Raw genomic sequence first — 12982 nt, forward strand, 5'->3', positions numbered from 1 at the left:
AGCAACCTTAATGCTGGTTCCCAATCTAACAATGGAATTCGGTGCCCTTTTTGCAAATACTGGTCAGAGTGACTTTTGCAGAGTTCTAGCTTAAGTCCGTAGCAAACCTTCAAGTCAGCTCAGCAGTCTTTGCTCCCTTCTGTGCTCCCAGCCCTTGTGTGTTGTCTGCAGCACCCTGCTCCAAGAGACATCCTCTGGGGCTGCAGCAGCCGTGAGCAAGCACAGCCCCATCAGTCTAAACAGAGGCACCTGGCTGCTCCAGCTCTGGGGCCAGCTTTGCAAAGATGTCAGCAGCTTAAAGATGTTGATGGAGTTAATAGGAATTAGGCACCTAACCTACTTAGATGCTGCTATAAATGCTGCTAGTCATGTTTAGGTACCTAAATACCTTAGTAAATCTTTCCCCTTACTGCCTGCAATGATAGTGCACCAAAAATCAAATACTAATGAAGAAAGCCTGCCCTTTGTCCTCTGTAACCAGCTTTGCCTTTCTCTGGGGATTGTTTTCATGTAATACTAAAAATACTAGCTGTCTCGCAGGCTGTGCCATCCAGATCCTTTTCACATTTTTGGTGGCTTGATTATTTGTTGCTTATTCCAGGCAGTAGCTGATTTTGCCACAGATCTAATAGTTTGATACTCTTGCAACATTCTTTTGAGATAAATTATTTTACTACGAGGTAGAAGTGTTGAACTCTCTTCCCAGAAAGATGCAAGGTGTGTATTACTCCATATTAAGTCATATGGTTGAAAAAATATGGAATGGGCCCAAACCGGTTACAAATAGAGCCTGTTGTTTCCAAATATTAGGATGGGAAGTTGAAATCTAATAACTAATACTGATTTTCCTCTCCCGCTCACAGTTACTCCTTCTTGGGATTATTCTGGGAGGTTTGCACATTCCCTGCAGATTTTGTCCCTGAAGCCACAAGGCCATCTCTGGTCTTCTGTTTCTGATAAAGATCTCTATTTACAGCTTCCAGGATTATCTGAGAGTAAATATGTACAGGGTTAACTCCTCTCTGAGCATATTTTCTTGAAGTAGGGCATATATGTCTTTTATGTTCGGCTGTTCTCAGCATGACAGAAAGGACGGTGATCTGGTTTGTAGTTACAGCAGCTTCACTGCAGAAACTGCTCTACAGTTAGTTTTTTTTCGTGGCCTTATGTACAGGAATTCTTAATGGGAAAAAAAAATCTATAATTCATGAAGAAAATGGGTTTAGGCTGGATTTCTTTGTTATTTGAAGACAAGGAAGAATTTAGTTCAGCACCTTTTCCAAACCATACATAAACTGTGTTCTCCCTTCAAATTATAAAGGACATTACAGTATTGAACTGCAACTATATGATGACTTACTATTCACTGGGGGCTGCAAACGAAGGGAAGTTGCAGGGTGATCATGTCAAAAGGGAAAGGCTCACTGGGCTCAGCGAGGAGGAATCCAGCTTCTCAAGAAAGTCACAGAAGCAGAAGCCTGTCGTTACCTGGAAAATGCAGCTGTACAAAACAGGAAATACTGTTGTCTTTGAAGGGAAAGGTTTGAATCAGAGTTGTGAGGAGTGTTTTCTTCTACCAGTATCCAAGCTTTTGTTCATTTTCCTGCCCAGAGTTTGCAGGGTCAGAGTACTGCAGGAGCTGGTGGTCTCTGTAACTGCTGCAGACCCATAGAGCCTCCAGCCAGCCTGTCCCAGCAGCATCACAGCTGAGACAAGAAACACCTTTGGGCAGGTAAGCTGCAATTAATACAATGTCTCTGATTTAGGAGACCTCTTTTCAAGAGACATGTCCCTTTTACATTGCCTCAATAACAGATGAGGTGAACTAATGCAAAATTGGTAGCTGATACCATTATGGAGAATGTCATTATGATAGCTAGACCTCTTGGGTAAATGTAAACCATAAAAAATCATCAGTTTTGCCACAGTTTGGGTAAGTCATGATTTCACCCTGACCTCCAGAAGTCACAAACCGATCAGAAATGCCTTAATCTCTTTTAAAGTACTCTGCTCTTTAGCTATTAAGCAGTTAATATTTCCCTGTGGCCCAATTATTATTATCATTAAGAACATTCCTTGTTCTTGTATCGGAAGAGAACTCATTAAAACATGATTAAAATGGAAAAAGAAATAAAATGATATTTGTGGCCTAAAATAAAAATACAACAATAATAGCACTGATATGAGAAAGAGAAAGGATGTCTGGAAAGGCAAAGCACTGTGGTTCCTTCTAATGATTTCATTTTTATTCCAAAGAGTCTGTGTCACCGTTCCTTTCCAACCCCAATAGCCTCAGAAAACCCAGAGCCCTGAGCTCTCAAGGGACAGTGAAGTTTTTGGTCCCCGAGCAGTAGGCTGAACTGCATTTATTAATCTCTAGTCTGTGTCACCAGGGACCCTAACGTTAGGTACTGTAATTAGTCACCGTGGGGGTTACAAATTCCAAGTCAAAGACAAGTGTACATAATTGATGTCATGGCATGAAGAGGAGCTGACGAGCCCATTAAGAAAGCTGCCTGTCACTCTCAGAACATACTGTTCCTCCACATTAACTACAGGAGTGTTGTAAATGATAAAGATGCAGAGAAACAGGAAATAGGACACCTGCTGTGTTAAAGAATGACTGTCGTGTTGTTGGCTATTTGGAAGATGCAGCTAAAAGGAATCATCTTGTTAAAGGCAAATGTGTAGATGCAATTAATCTCATCTTGTTCATGTGTAGTCACTTCAAGCTAAGTTCTCAAAAATATGTTTGTGCTTAACTAGTTTTGATTTTATATGCTGAAGCAGCACAAAAGTAGCATAGTAATATAGGCTACCTTGTTCCAATAACTATTTAGGTCCCTGCAGTAAATGATATAAGAAAACAAAAATCAGCAGTAAATGCACACCAAGTGGGAAGTCCCGTGGCTGGCTGAAGATAACGGAAAAGCCTGTTTCACTGCTGTGCTCAGAGATTTTGCTACAAAGCTCTGGCGTTTATTTCAGTCAAGGTTTGTTATCATTGCTTGTCCCGACTGTCACCTATACACAAATTAACCTACTCACAAGTGAATACAGTGTCAGGGAAGTAAGGGAAAAGGCCTCTAACTTCAGCATGTTCAGAAAATATAGTTTCCCTCTTACAAGAAAACTGCTTAGCCTGCAGGAATGAAGTTTTGCCACAGCACAGGAGGGTTCTACAAGAGGACTCCCCCAGGTGAGGGACAATACTTTGCACAGAGGTGAGCAGCACAGCAGGGTAATTAGCTGTGTGGTTTCTGCTGTGGCTGGGAGAAATGGCCGCTCTCCAAGTATGGAGAAATTGTGGCTGCTACAGCCAAATTGGAATGGCAAGTTGGGGCACTGGGTGCAGCTGGGAGTGCAGACTGTGGGATGCAGCCCTGTGGTCAGGGCATCTCATCCTTGAACCCACAGCACATGAGGTCTGGTTCCTGGAGAGGAACATTACCAGGTACATTCCTCCTTGCTCTAACACCTTTCAGCTTATCGTAGTGGAGAGTGCTCATTCCAAAAAAAAGCATAGGTAGTGACAGGTTCTGATTCTGGGTGGGAGCGTTAAATGAGTAGAGGTGAGCAGAGATACCACAGAAATGCTTCTAATTCCTTATTAACACCGAGAGCACTGCCCAGCCTCCTGGACACTTTCAGTACTGACTGCCTTTAGTAGTTATTCACGGTACTGATACCAATGCAACATCTATCTGCAGCTCTCAATTTTCCCTGTCACCTACCATGTTTTCAAGGGAAAAACTGCATCTCTGGCACCTCCCGAACAGGAAAATTGAGTCTGCGGTAATCCCAAGTATCTGTGATAAGAAGCTCGGCTCTGCCATGAAGGCCGAAGGTTTTGAGAGCAGGGAAGGACAGCGAGTCAGCTGGATGTACGTGCATTATGCCATGTCCCTGCCAGGGCTGGAGCCTAATTGGATTGCACAAATGCGACTTCTGTGTCTCTTGATCACAAAACCAAATTAAACCTCAAGAACTTTCAAACAAATCCCTACCTGAAAGTTTGCCTTGAAAAGAAAGTGCTGATAGCTGGTATCATTTCAGCTTTTCCTCTCCCCCAGAATGAGAGTAAAATGAAAACTCCAAACTAAAACTATTGCTTTAAGGCAAATCAGAAGAGAAGCAAAGCAAAGCACGAGCAGCAAATCTACAGAACTCCTGGGTGCACTGAACAAAATCAGCCGTGTGGTAATGATGGGATTTTCTAGAAGACCTTTTAGGCATGCAACTTCTGTATTAATCTATTCAGAATTCCCTAGAACATCTGTTTCTTCTCTAAAATGAGAATAACAGCCACTTTTTACAGTGCAATGACAGCTACAGATGAAAGCATGGTAATTACCACTAGTGACTGCTGCCTAACATATTTTCTTGCAAGTTTCTCTGTCAAGACTTTTTTTTTTTAATCTACATGCGGATTCTGGATAAGAACCTCAGCCATGATAGCCCCAGTTCATGCAATTTTGGGAGGGAGGGGGGATTAACAGTGAAGCCTCTTGAATCCAGGTCACAAGTAGGCTCCCCCTGTCCAGATGTTTGTGCGTGATTCAGGGTGCAGAGAAGATGATGGCTGCTGGCAGGCTGCCCCTGGGGCCACGCCGGCAGTGGCTCAGGGTCTCCAGGGTAGCCTCTGCTGCATTCACAGCAAGGCCAGGACTCGTGAGGACACCCCAGTTCCTCTGCAGTGTGAGGCAAGGAAACGTTGCCCTCATTGTGCAAACAGCAAGGCACATGAAGTCACTAAACCTGATTAGTTTGGTATGATCCCAGCGTTCAGGCAAAAGCTTGCCTCTTGAATAACCATGTGAGCACACCACTGCGGGTTCACTTGGCACCAGGCTGTTCTGATCTTTATGCAGCCACATGAGCAGCTGTAAGACAGGGCCCAAAAAGCCAAGGGACAGGGAAACATGGAAAACTTTCAGCAGAGCAAAATCCTGCTGTAGGAAACCTGGCTGACATCTCTGTGTGCAGCAGGGAATGGCAGCTATTGGAGCAGAAAGAAACCCCACGCCTGAATGAAAGCGAAGAGACCTCGGGGAGGCCCCAGCTCTGGGTGTGCAGGGCCAACAGGGCTGGGCTGTTGGGGGCCACATGGAGCTCGGTGCCACGTTCTCCTGCCAGGGCCCAACAGCTCCTGCCCTGCAGCACCCACCGCCTGGAGACAAGAGAAATCAGACAGCATTTTGTAATTTTGAGAGGAACTCCTCCAAATATTGGGAAAAAAATCACACCTCCTGTTACCTAGCATAAAAATGGAAAGCTTAAAATTATCTTTTTTTTCGGCAGTTGATTTGTAGATTCTCATTGGTGCTGTCTGTGCTGATTCCCAGTCATAAGGCTGTCTCTGAGTGCTGAAATATGTGCTCTCTGAATGAACCAAAAGTGCAAAGTTTTGCATTTGTAACTGCAACGTGTGTTAGAGCTACAAAATCCTAGCCCAGAAACTCATGCGTATTTTACTTCCTATTAAAATTTACAAGCAACTTTAGAGGACAGGAAAGTTCATATTTATAATAAAGCCAGCATTACCTTTTCAGAAAAGACGGATCCTTTTCTGACATGTATGGCAGAAACACAGTGTTTCCACAGATGTCTTTGATTTTAAAAACCAGTCTGCGTGGCAGTGAGGTACGGTACCAGAGAAACTTCAACAGCCCAGTGAGAGTGAACTGTTTCAGCAGAGATTACTTATGAGCTACTAATCTTACCATAATCTTGCTTTTGACTGGCTTCCAGAGGACCTTGGTGCAACTCATAAGTAAACCGTGCTTACCTACCAGTAACCCCAAGCAATCAGTGCTTTCTTACGGGCAGCATCCTGCACAGATTTCCTGTTCAAGCCGTCTGACACACAGCCTAGGGAGTGCTTCCACCTCCCTCTGATGGGCTGAGGATGGCTCAGCCCTGGAGAAGTGTTCGATGCCTGGCAGGATTGAACCCTCTTGCCCTGGCAGACCTCTTGGATCAGGTTTCCTGCAAGGAGCAGTTATCAGACAATTTGTCTGTGCTAGCAAAGTGCAGCAACCTGTAGCATCCAAGATCAATACCAGCTCAGGTGCTAAGCAGCTGCCATCTCCCAGCCTCTGAACCACGCATTAACAGGGCTTGAGAGAGCAACAAGAGGGTGCTTGTGTGAGGTGCAGGCAAATATAATGTACTGCTGCAGAGCTCGTTGCTAGAAACGTGTACCCGGCTGATGTGTCCAGCTTGCAATCTGTCCGTGTCACAACAGAGCTCGTTACCTTATTTATAAATGAAATTATATAGCTAACTCCTGTAAGTATTCACCTGGGCTACACGTTACTCTCGAGATCTTCCTGCACCTTTCAGAGCTGTGGCATGCTTCTACCCACCCTGTTAGGATCTCCTTCTTGATGGGCCCTGTAGCTCTAGGGAAAGCCATAGCAGGTGTATGTTACTGCTCTGCATCCCCCTCCGTAAGTGCCTAGTACCTCCTAAATGCACTTGTGCGAGTTCCCACACAAGCTTTCTGGATCTAGTGTCCTTTCAAAATTATCACCTGCATTCCTCAGTGGCAGCCTCATTCCTGCAGGTCAAGATCCATTCTTCCTTGACTGTAATTTGATGCTCTGGCCCTGTCACCTGATATGAAAAATCTGGGCTTTGCTTCCATTCTGGTTTCCAAAAGTCTTTCTCACTTACAGACAGTTTTGTTTCCTAGTCTCTAAGGTTGAAACCCCAGTGTAACGGACTATAAGCAGACCAAGGATGACCCCATTTCTTAAACCTATGACCAGGGCACAGGATGCAGATAGCACTGAGAGCCCATGGATGCCCAGGTCTAAAGCCTACTGCTCAAGTAAATTTCAAATAATGAGACAATATGGCACTGCTTACAGAAGGGACAGCTTTTCCAAGGAAGAACTCACATAATATAACAGTTGGCAAGTCAGTTAGATAATGACCAAGAAAAAAATAATGGTGTTGGATGTCTGAGCAAAATACAGAAATATTCTAAAAAGCTTGACTAGAAGCTTGCACCAGTGGGATTTTTGCTGCTGTTACATGGAGGCTTTGCGGCCATGGAGACATCTCAAGTGCCCTTTGGCTTTGGTTCTGGCCAGGACAAGGGAAGAAGAGTCTGAAGAAGCAGAACAGGCAACACCGGGTCCTACAGGTGCCAGCACAAAGTGTTGTGACAAGCTGAGTGTACGGAGTGTACCTAATGGAGTTACCGGGTGAAACCCTGTATCCATGGTATCTACAGAGGTGACTCATGTCACCGCTACAAATTCTAACTTGCTTGCAGAGAATACATCCTAGTAAAATCTGCATTTGTACTGCACTTGCACAGCAGGCTTGTGCTGAGATTCCATTTGTTCCAAATGCTAATGCACACAGCCATGGTTCAGAGGAGGCCAAGGTGTAAAACAACTTCGGCCCAAGAAAAGCTGTGCTGGGCGTGCTCTGCCTCTCCTGTTCTCTGCTGGAAGCACTTGGGGCTGAGCACCAGGCACCATACCCCTGGCAGCACGCAGCCCTCCCTGGGCTGGGCATAATCAGGTGTTGCTGGCTGTGCATCAGATCAATACAGGAGCCTCTCCATGTACATCTTCAAGAGCTTAATGCAGTAACTGCAATTCAAAGCATTTGCTCCACACAGAACTGAGTAGCTGAACCCTCTCTGACATCGTTAATGCTTTCAGCTGTTAGGAATATAGTGATGCCACCTGGAAAGAAATGTAGCTGCAAATGGGATAGCCATTAAATAGCTGCATGCCAGCTTATGTGGCTCTTTCCTGGGAAGCAAGAATGTTGTAGCAGAGAAGCTGAAAGTTCCTAGAAGAAACAACAGCCGACGTAAGGTAAAGGCATCAGGCACAACTCCACTGACAATCTGGAATTTGCATCAGTGAATAGTTTTGGATGCTATTTGTCTGGCCTCCACAGGAGGGGGAAGAAGAAAAAAAAACAAACAAAAAAAAAAAAAGGGGGGGGGGGTGGAAAAAAAGGCAAAACGGGAGAAATGCTGTTCGCTTCTGAGCTTAGTGTCACTGAAGCAAATGCAGAGATGTCAGTTGGTTTCAGATCATGTTGCCTACCCACCTAGCTTAATGAGCAGGGACACAGCCTCCCTCTCCTTCTCTGACAAAGTGCTGAGGGATGTGAGTAACTCCAGTGGGCAAGAGAGGGCTATACTTGTGTCTGTTCTGTAGTCAGAGGTCTTCAGGTAATATGAATAGGAGTTTTAATAATATGCTGAATTATTAATGATTTGAAAGACAACTAGACAATTCTTTGGAAGAAATAAATAACTTCCTCATTATGAGAATCTGCCTCTCTCTCCTTAAGAAACATTTCCTAGCTCAGTGAGGGTGGAAAAAAGTCAGGAAGATGTGTTTGTTCAACACTACAAAGGTTTGAAAAAATATTAAATTGATAGACAAGCACTTCTCTTCCATCCCCACTCACAAACCAGATAAAATCTAATAGATCTATTAATTTTCTGCATGCATCATTGTATGCCCTGTGATTCTAATAAAATGGAAAAATAATTGTTTTGGATTCCATCAGCATCTCCCTTACTATGTACCTCTCCTAAGATTAGTAACTTCACAGTGTATTAGATTTCAGGTTACCCTAACCTTGGTTAGTTTAAATGTGTAACAGCATTTGATTCAACAGCAAAGGATGGGTAGACAGTATTCCAGCATTGCTCTGAACATCTGTTCTGAGTTACCAGAATTCCAGCTGAAAAACAAATATTTCCACTATAAATCAACCAAAACATTATCCTGAGTGTTGTAACAGATGCAAAATGATTCTGGCTCGCTCTGTCCTGTGGTTTGGCTGCTTCCTTAAAATTGCTGTGAATATATTTATTTACACACTTCAAGAAATACATGTTTGAAACGGCTATTTAAGCTTACTTAGAATGTGTCTGATGTTAGTTCAAAGACAATGGGCACTTGACAGACTATCCTTATTAACTACAGATACTGCCAACTACCATAAGCTCAACCTGTGGCTTTCCAGACAGACCTGGTCCAGAGCAGCCCTTGAAATGTTCTTCTGCTAAAGTGCTCTGAGCACTTCAGCCCAATACCTCTTGAGTTGGTGACTTGGAGTTTGAGTAAGGGAGACTGCTTGGGTTTTTTTAATTCTATTCCACTGTGCTCTAGTGTGTTTGTGGTGGTGTTGTTTTTGTTTGTGTTTTTTTTTGGTTTGTTGTTTTTTTTACCCCCATTGTTACTGCTGCTAATCATCTTTAGTTTCACAAGCCAAATGAATCAGAAGTGATATGGACTTAACAGGGATAAAGAAATGAGATTTGTTTACTAAACATGAAATTTGGAAAAAGGCTTTGCAAGAGACTTCCTGGTTAATGGTCTCGGTTTGTGAATAAAATGCTCTGTTTAAGCAGATGTTGTAATTCCATACTTATAGGTGTTTAATTGCATTAAGCAGCACGAGCAACTCTAATTAAAGATGCTTCCCTTTTTAAAAATGTTTTGTATGTTTCAGATAAGTCAGCCCAGGAGGGAACCGTAAGTACCAAGAAAATCTTGCAAGGGGGAAAGAGAAATGTCATTTTGGTTTATTCCTCTTTCTTTGCGCAATATATACTTTGCCGGGGAAGAAACAATGCTGTGTTTTGAGGATGACGTTTTGTAGTTAATCATTTTCTGTCCTAAATGCTCAGAAGAAAACTGTGTGTAGCCTAAATATAACTGTGCCTTTTGTGATGGTTGGGAAATGGGAGCTGCAGGCTAGTTATCCACCCCACAAACAATAGGAACACATGGTCTATCCAAAGATGTGATGATGGCAAATGGAGTACTTAAGGGAAGTAAAAGGGAACAGCTTACCCTGTCATTGTGACTGCAGCATGTGTTGGACAGCAGCTTTCAGGAGTCTGTCAAAGTCAAAGTGAGTGGCAATCAGAGACAGCTTCAGCCATAAGCACTCGCGTTACCCCCCTTCAAAGATTTCAACGTTGTTATGAAAGTATAGGGCCTTATTTTCTAAAGGCAATTTGTTAATTAATGCATAACAGTAAAGAAAAACCTGCATATACTTAAGCAGCATGAAAATGTGTATTTTGCTAAACAATTCTATTTGTGAAGAGGTTGAAACACATCCTATGTAAGAGACAGCCGGCTGCATCCCCTTTATGGCATTGTATATTTGCTTTATATACCGTTAATTAGACCTAATTTAGGACTCAAAAAGAAAAAAATCTCATTAAAATTCTGATTAGTGATGCTGGCAAGCAGCCATCTAAAAAGCCTCTATTTCTTCCTTTGATAAGTTTGAAACAACTATAGCAAACAGTAAAAATAAGATCACAGCCTTCTTTCTTATGCCAATCAAAATAATGTATTCTCCAGGTCATAAGCCATTTAAGGGAAAATACAGGAGGACATCTTTATTTCCTTGCATGTGTGCTGTCAGATGGCTGTAAGTATGCTTCTGCCTTTTGGCATTAAAAAATAAATAAACACCACTGCCTATGAAAATGCTAATTGTGAGCCTTCATGAACAACTTACTCTGCAAGGCAATTAATTAGTTTAAAGATTCCTTTTTTAAAGGATTAAAAAGTGAATGGGGAAAAAATTAATAGAGAACTGTTTTAATATGACACTAGTTATGTCTGATGGATATGTCAGGATAGGTTTCTGCCTGAGGCTTTCAGTATAGCGTATAGTCTAAGTGCCTGACCAGGAAAACATACAAGCAAGAACATCTTTAGTCCAAATATAGTCAATTATGCATCTACATTTCTGCAGATCAGGGCAGATAATTTTAAAAGAAAACACAAGTCTTAAAAAAAAAAAAAAAAAAAAAAAAAAGGCAGAATAAAGAAACAAGCAAGCACTCTTTCTATGGCTTCTTGTGTCTGTATGGGTATTTACGGTTTATATGATGCAGCTGTCAGCTACCCTTGCTTTTATTTAACTTACACGTTTCACTAAAATGCATGGAAACAATTTACCAAAGCTGAACATGTTTGAAATGGCAACTACTATGCATCTCTTTTACTGTACTTCTTTTCCATTCACATCTGCCCTTAAGGGAGATGCGAGTAATTCATCCACTCTTCTAAAAGAATGTATGGGCAGCAGGACTTCTGCAGGGGGCTGCTGACTGTAGCCGAAGGGAGAGGTAGAAGGACTCGTGGTGCCCGGCATCTGCTCCTTGCACTCAGCACGATTCCTGGTGTGCTGCTGCTCCATCCTGCGTCACAGCAAGCAGCAGCCCTGGATGCTGCTGAGGCAGAGCCAACAACTGATTATGGGAAAATACCTCCTCTTCTTTTGATAAACACTGAAGCATATGACTGAAACACAGATATTGGATGCTCAGCGAGTATCAGTAAAACCGATTCTATGTTTGGAAATACATTTAAAAAATCCAAGTTACTAATACTCTTTTTTTTCAAGCCCTTTTAAACTGTAATCTTTAGTGATCTAATCAGAATTGCTCTGTCAAATAAAGTATGGTGATACATGCACAGGATCCAGGGTACATTTTCATCTTAAAATGGTGTTCATTGTTCATCTCTGCATTATGGCATTTGCAAAGTAGGTTTCCAAAAATACAGGAACCTGCTATGCTGCTATTAAACATATTTGATGTGTATATTCTGATACTGAGATAACAACTAAACTCAGTTTCCAACTGAAATCTCCAGTAAGGGATTTAAAAAATAAAATGGTTCATAAGAAAAGACATGAGGATAAATTTTAAGGAAGGGTGCTGCAGCCTGACATTGATATTGAGAACCTTTTCCATTGCTGCATGTAACTGAAAGTGGGAGCATGTTTAAAAAAAAATAAAATAATCTTTCCTAATGAGACATATCATGACTTAATGCTTTTGTCTGCAAGCTTGATTGTTGCCAGTTGGAAAACTGGGAAAAGTCCTGCAGATCAGGCTTCCCTGCCAAAGAAACAAGGTTTACTGTATTTCTGGGGTCTTAGTAATACCATGGGATTAAAACTGGTTTGGGTTCTCTGCAATTTTTTTTTTTTTTTTTTGAAAAGGGGAAACCCAGGAGTGAACTGAGTGCACAAGTACAGGACAAACAGGAATCTCAGGCTTAGGGCAGGGGCCTTGCAGGACTGGACCCCAGGGGGTACTGGTCTGGTACAGGGTGTTTGGTATCAAGTTTTACAGATCCAGATCCGATAAGCCTATGCATGCAGAATACTTCTGGCTAAATTCTGCCTGACCTTCCCCAGCACCATGCCTCTGGCAAGCTCACTGAAAACAGCCATTTGAAGTCAGAGAAATCTGGGTCACTGGCTTCAATAGAAACTGTGAATAAGTAGGGAGATGCTCAGCTCCTGTACCTTTCACTCCTTCCTCCTTTTCCAGCTCTGCCTGTTTTATTCTCTGCTCGTGGGTGCTCTTCCATCTCCAGTAAAACCAGCGCCAACTTCCAAAATCAAACAGCCTGAGCATGTAAGAACAGCTATTTCTAACTGTCTTCCTGCTGCATGCAAGCCAAAAGTGAGAAAGGAATAGGAATGGAGCGCAGAGGAATAAATGGAAGGATCGAGTTGTTTCTCCCATTGGCACCAGCTGGGAGTTATCCTTATTCAGAGAAATGTCCGACTGCAAAACTGGCCAGCTACTTCCTTATCGCTTGTCTTTGTCCAGCTCTGTCATCTCATTTAACCGGTTAGTTACACCTACCGGGTCTAAATAATCCCCCAAGGCAGCAGGCGCTTGAAACAGGCTTGAGAGGCTGGTTAATGCTTTACAAGGTTACGGTTGCTTTAAAAAGCATAACAAAGTATTTGTTCCAAAAATGCAGTCATCATTGAAAGTAGCGTTTGCTGGGTTCAAACCAGGTCAGCTGCCCAGGCACGTACATGTATTTGATCTACTGTCATGGTAAGGGCTGACTGTAAATGTTGGCAGAGAAAATTATTAATCTTTCAACTCACAGCACATAAGCAGCAACTAGTAATTCTTATTTTTCTGAGAACTGGAATG

The 12982-nt window shown here is 42.6% G+C and overlaps 2 long non-coding RNA genes across 5 annotated transcripts in view; one reads left to right on the plus strand and one right to left on the minus strand.

Annotated features, from left to right (window-relative positions):
* LOC110352057 (uncharacterized) overlaps window positions 1–12982 on the minus strand; it is a 61898-nt gene that overhangs the window by 46283 nt on the left and 2633 nt on the right. For 2 of the 3 annotated variants that reach the window (XR_011804112.1, XR_011804111.1), the window contains exons 2-3: window positions 9846–9892; window positions 1361–1501 (exon numbers count right to left, since the gene is read on the minus strand). This is a non-coding gene — a long non-coding RNA (uncharacterized lncRNA). The remainder of the gene's footprint in view (window positions 1–1360; window positions 1502–9845; window positions 9893–12982) is intronic. The other variant, XR_011804113.1, reaches the window with a different exon arrangement.
* LOC106015891 (uncharacterized) lies at window positions 168–11847 on the plus strand. Of its 2 annotated transcripts, XR_005260070.2 has the most exons (5): window positions 168–1732; window positions 2841–7841; window positions 9502–9524; window positions 10368–10437; window positions 11054–11847. It is a non-coding gene; the product is annotated as an uncharacterized lncRNA (long non-coding RNA). The 2 variants fall into 2 exon arrangements; XR_011804110.1 differs by having other exon boundaries at window positions 198–7841.

The sequence above is a fragment of the Anas platyrhynchos genome, chromosome 19, assembly GCF_047663525.1.
Source record: "Anas platyrhynchos isolate ZD024472 breed Pekin duck chromosome 19, IASCAAS_PekinDuck_T2T, whole genome shotgun sequence".
In the NCBI taxonomy this organism is placed as follows: Eukaryota; Metazoa; Chordata; class Aves; order Anseriformes; family Anatidae; genus Anas; species Anas platyrhynchos.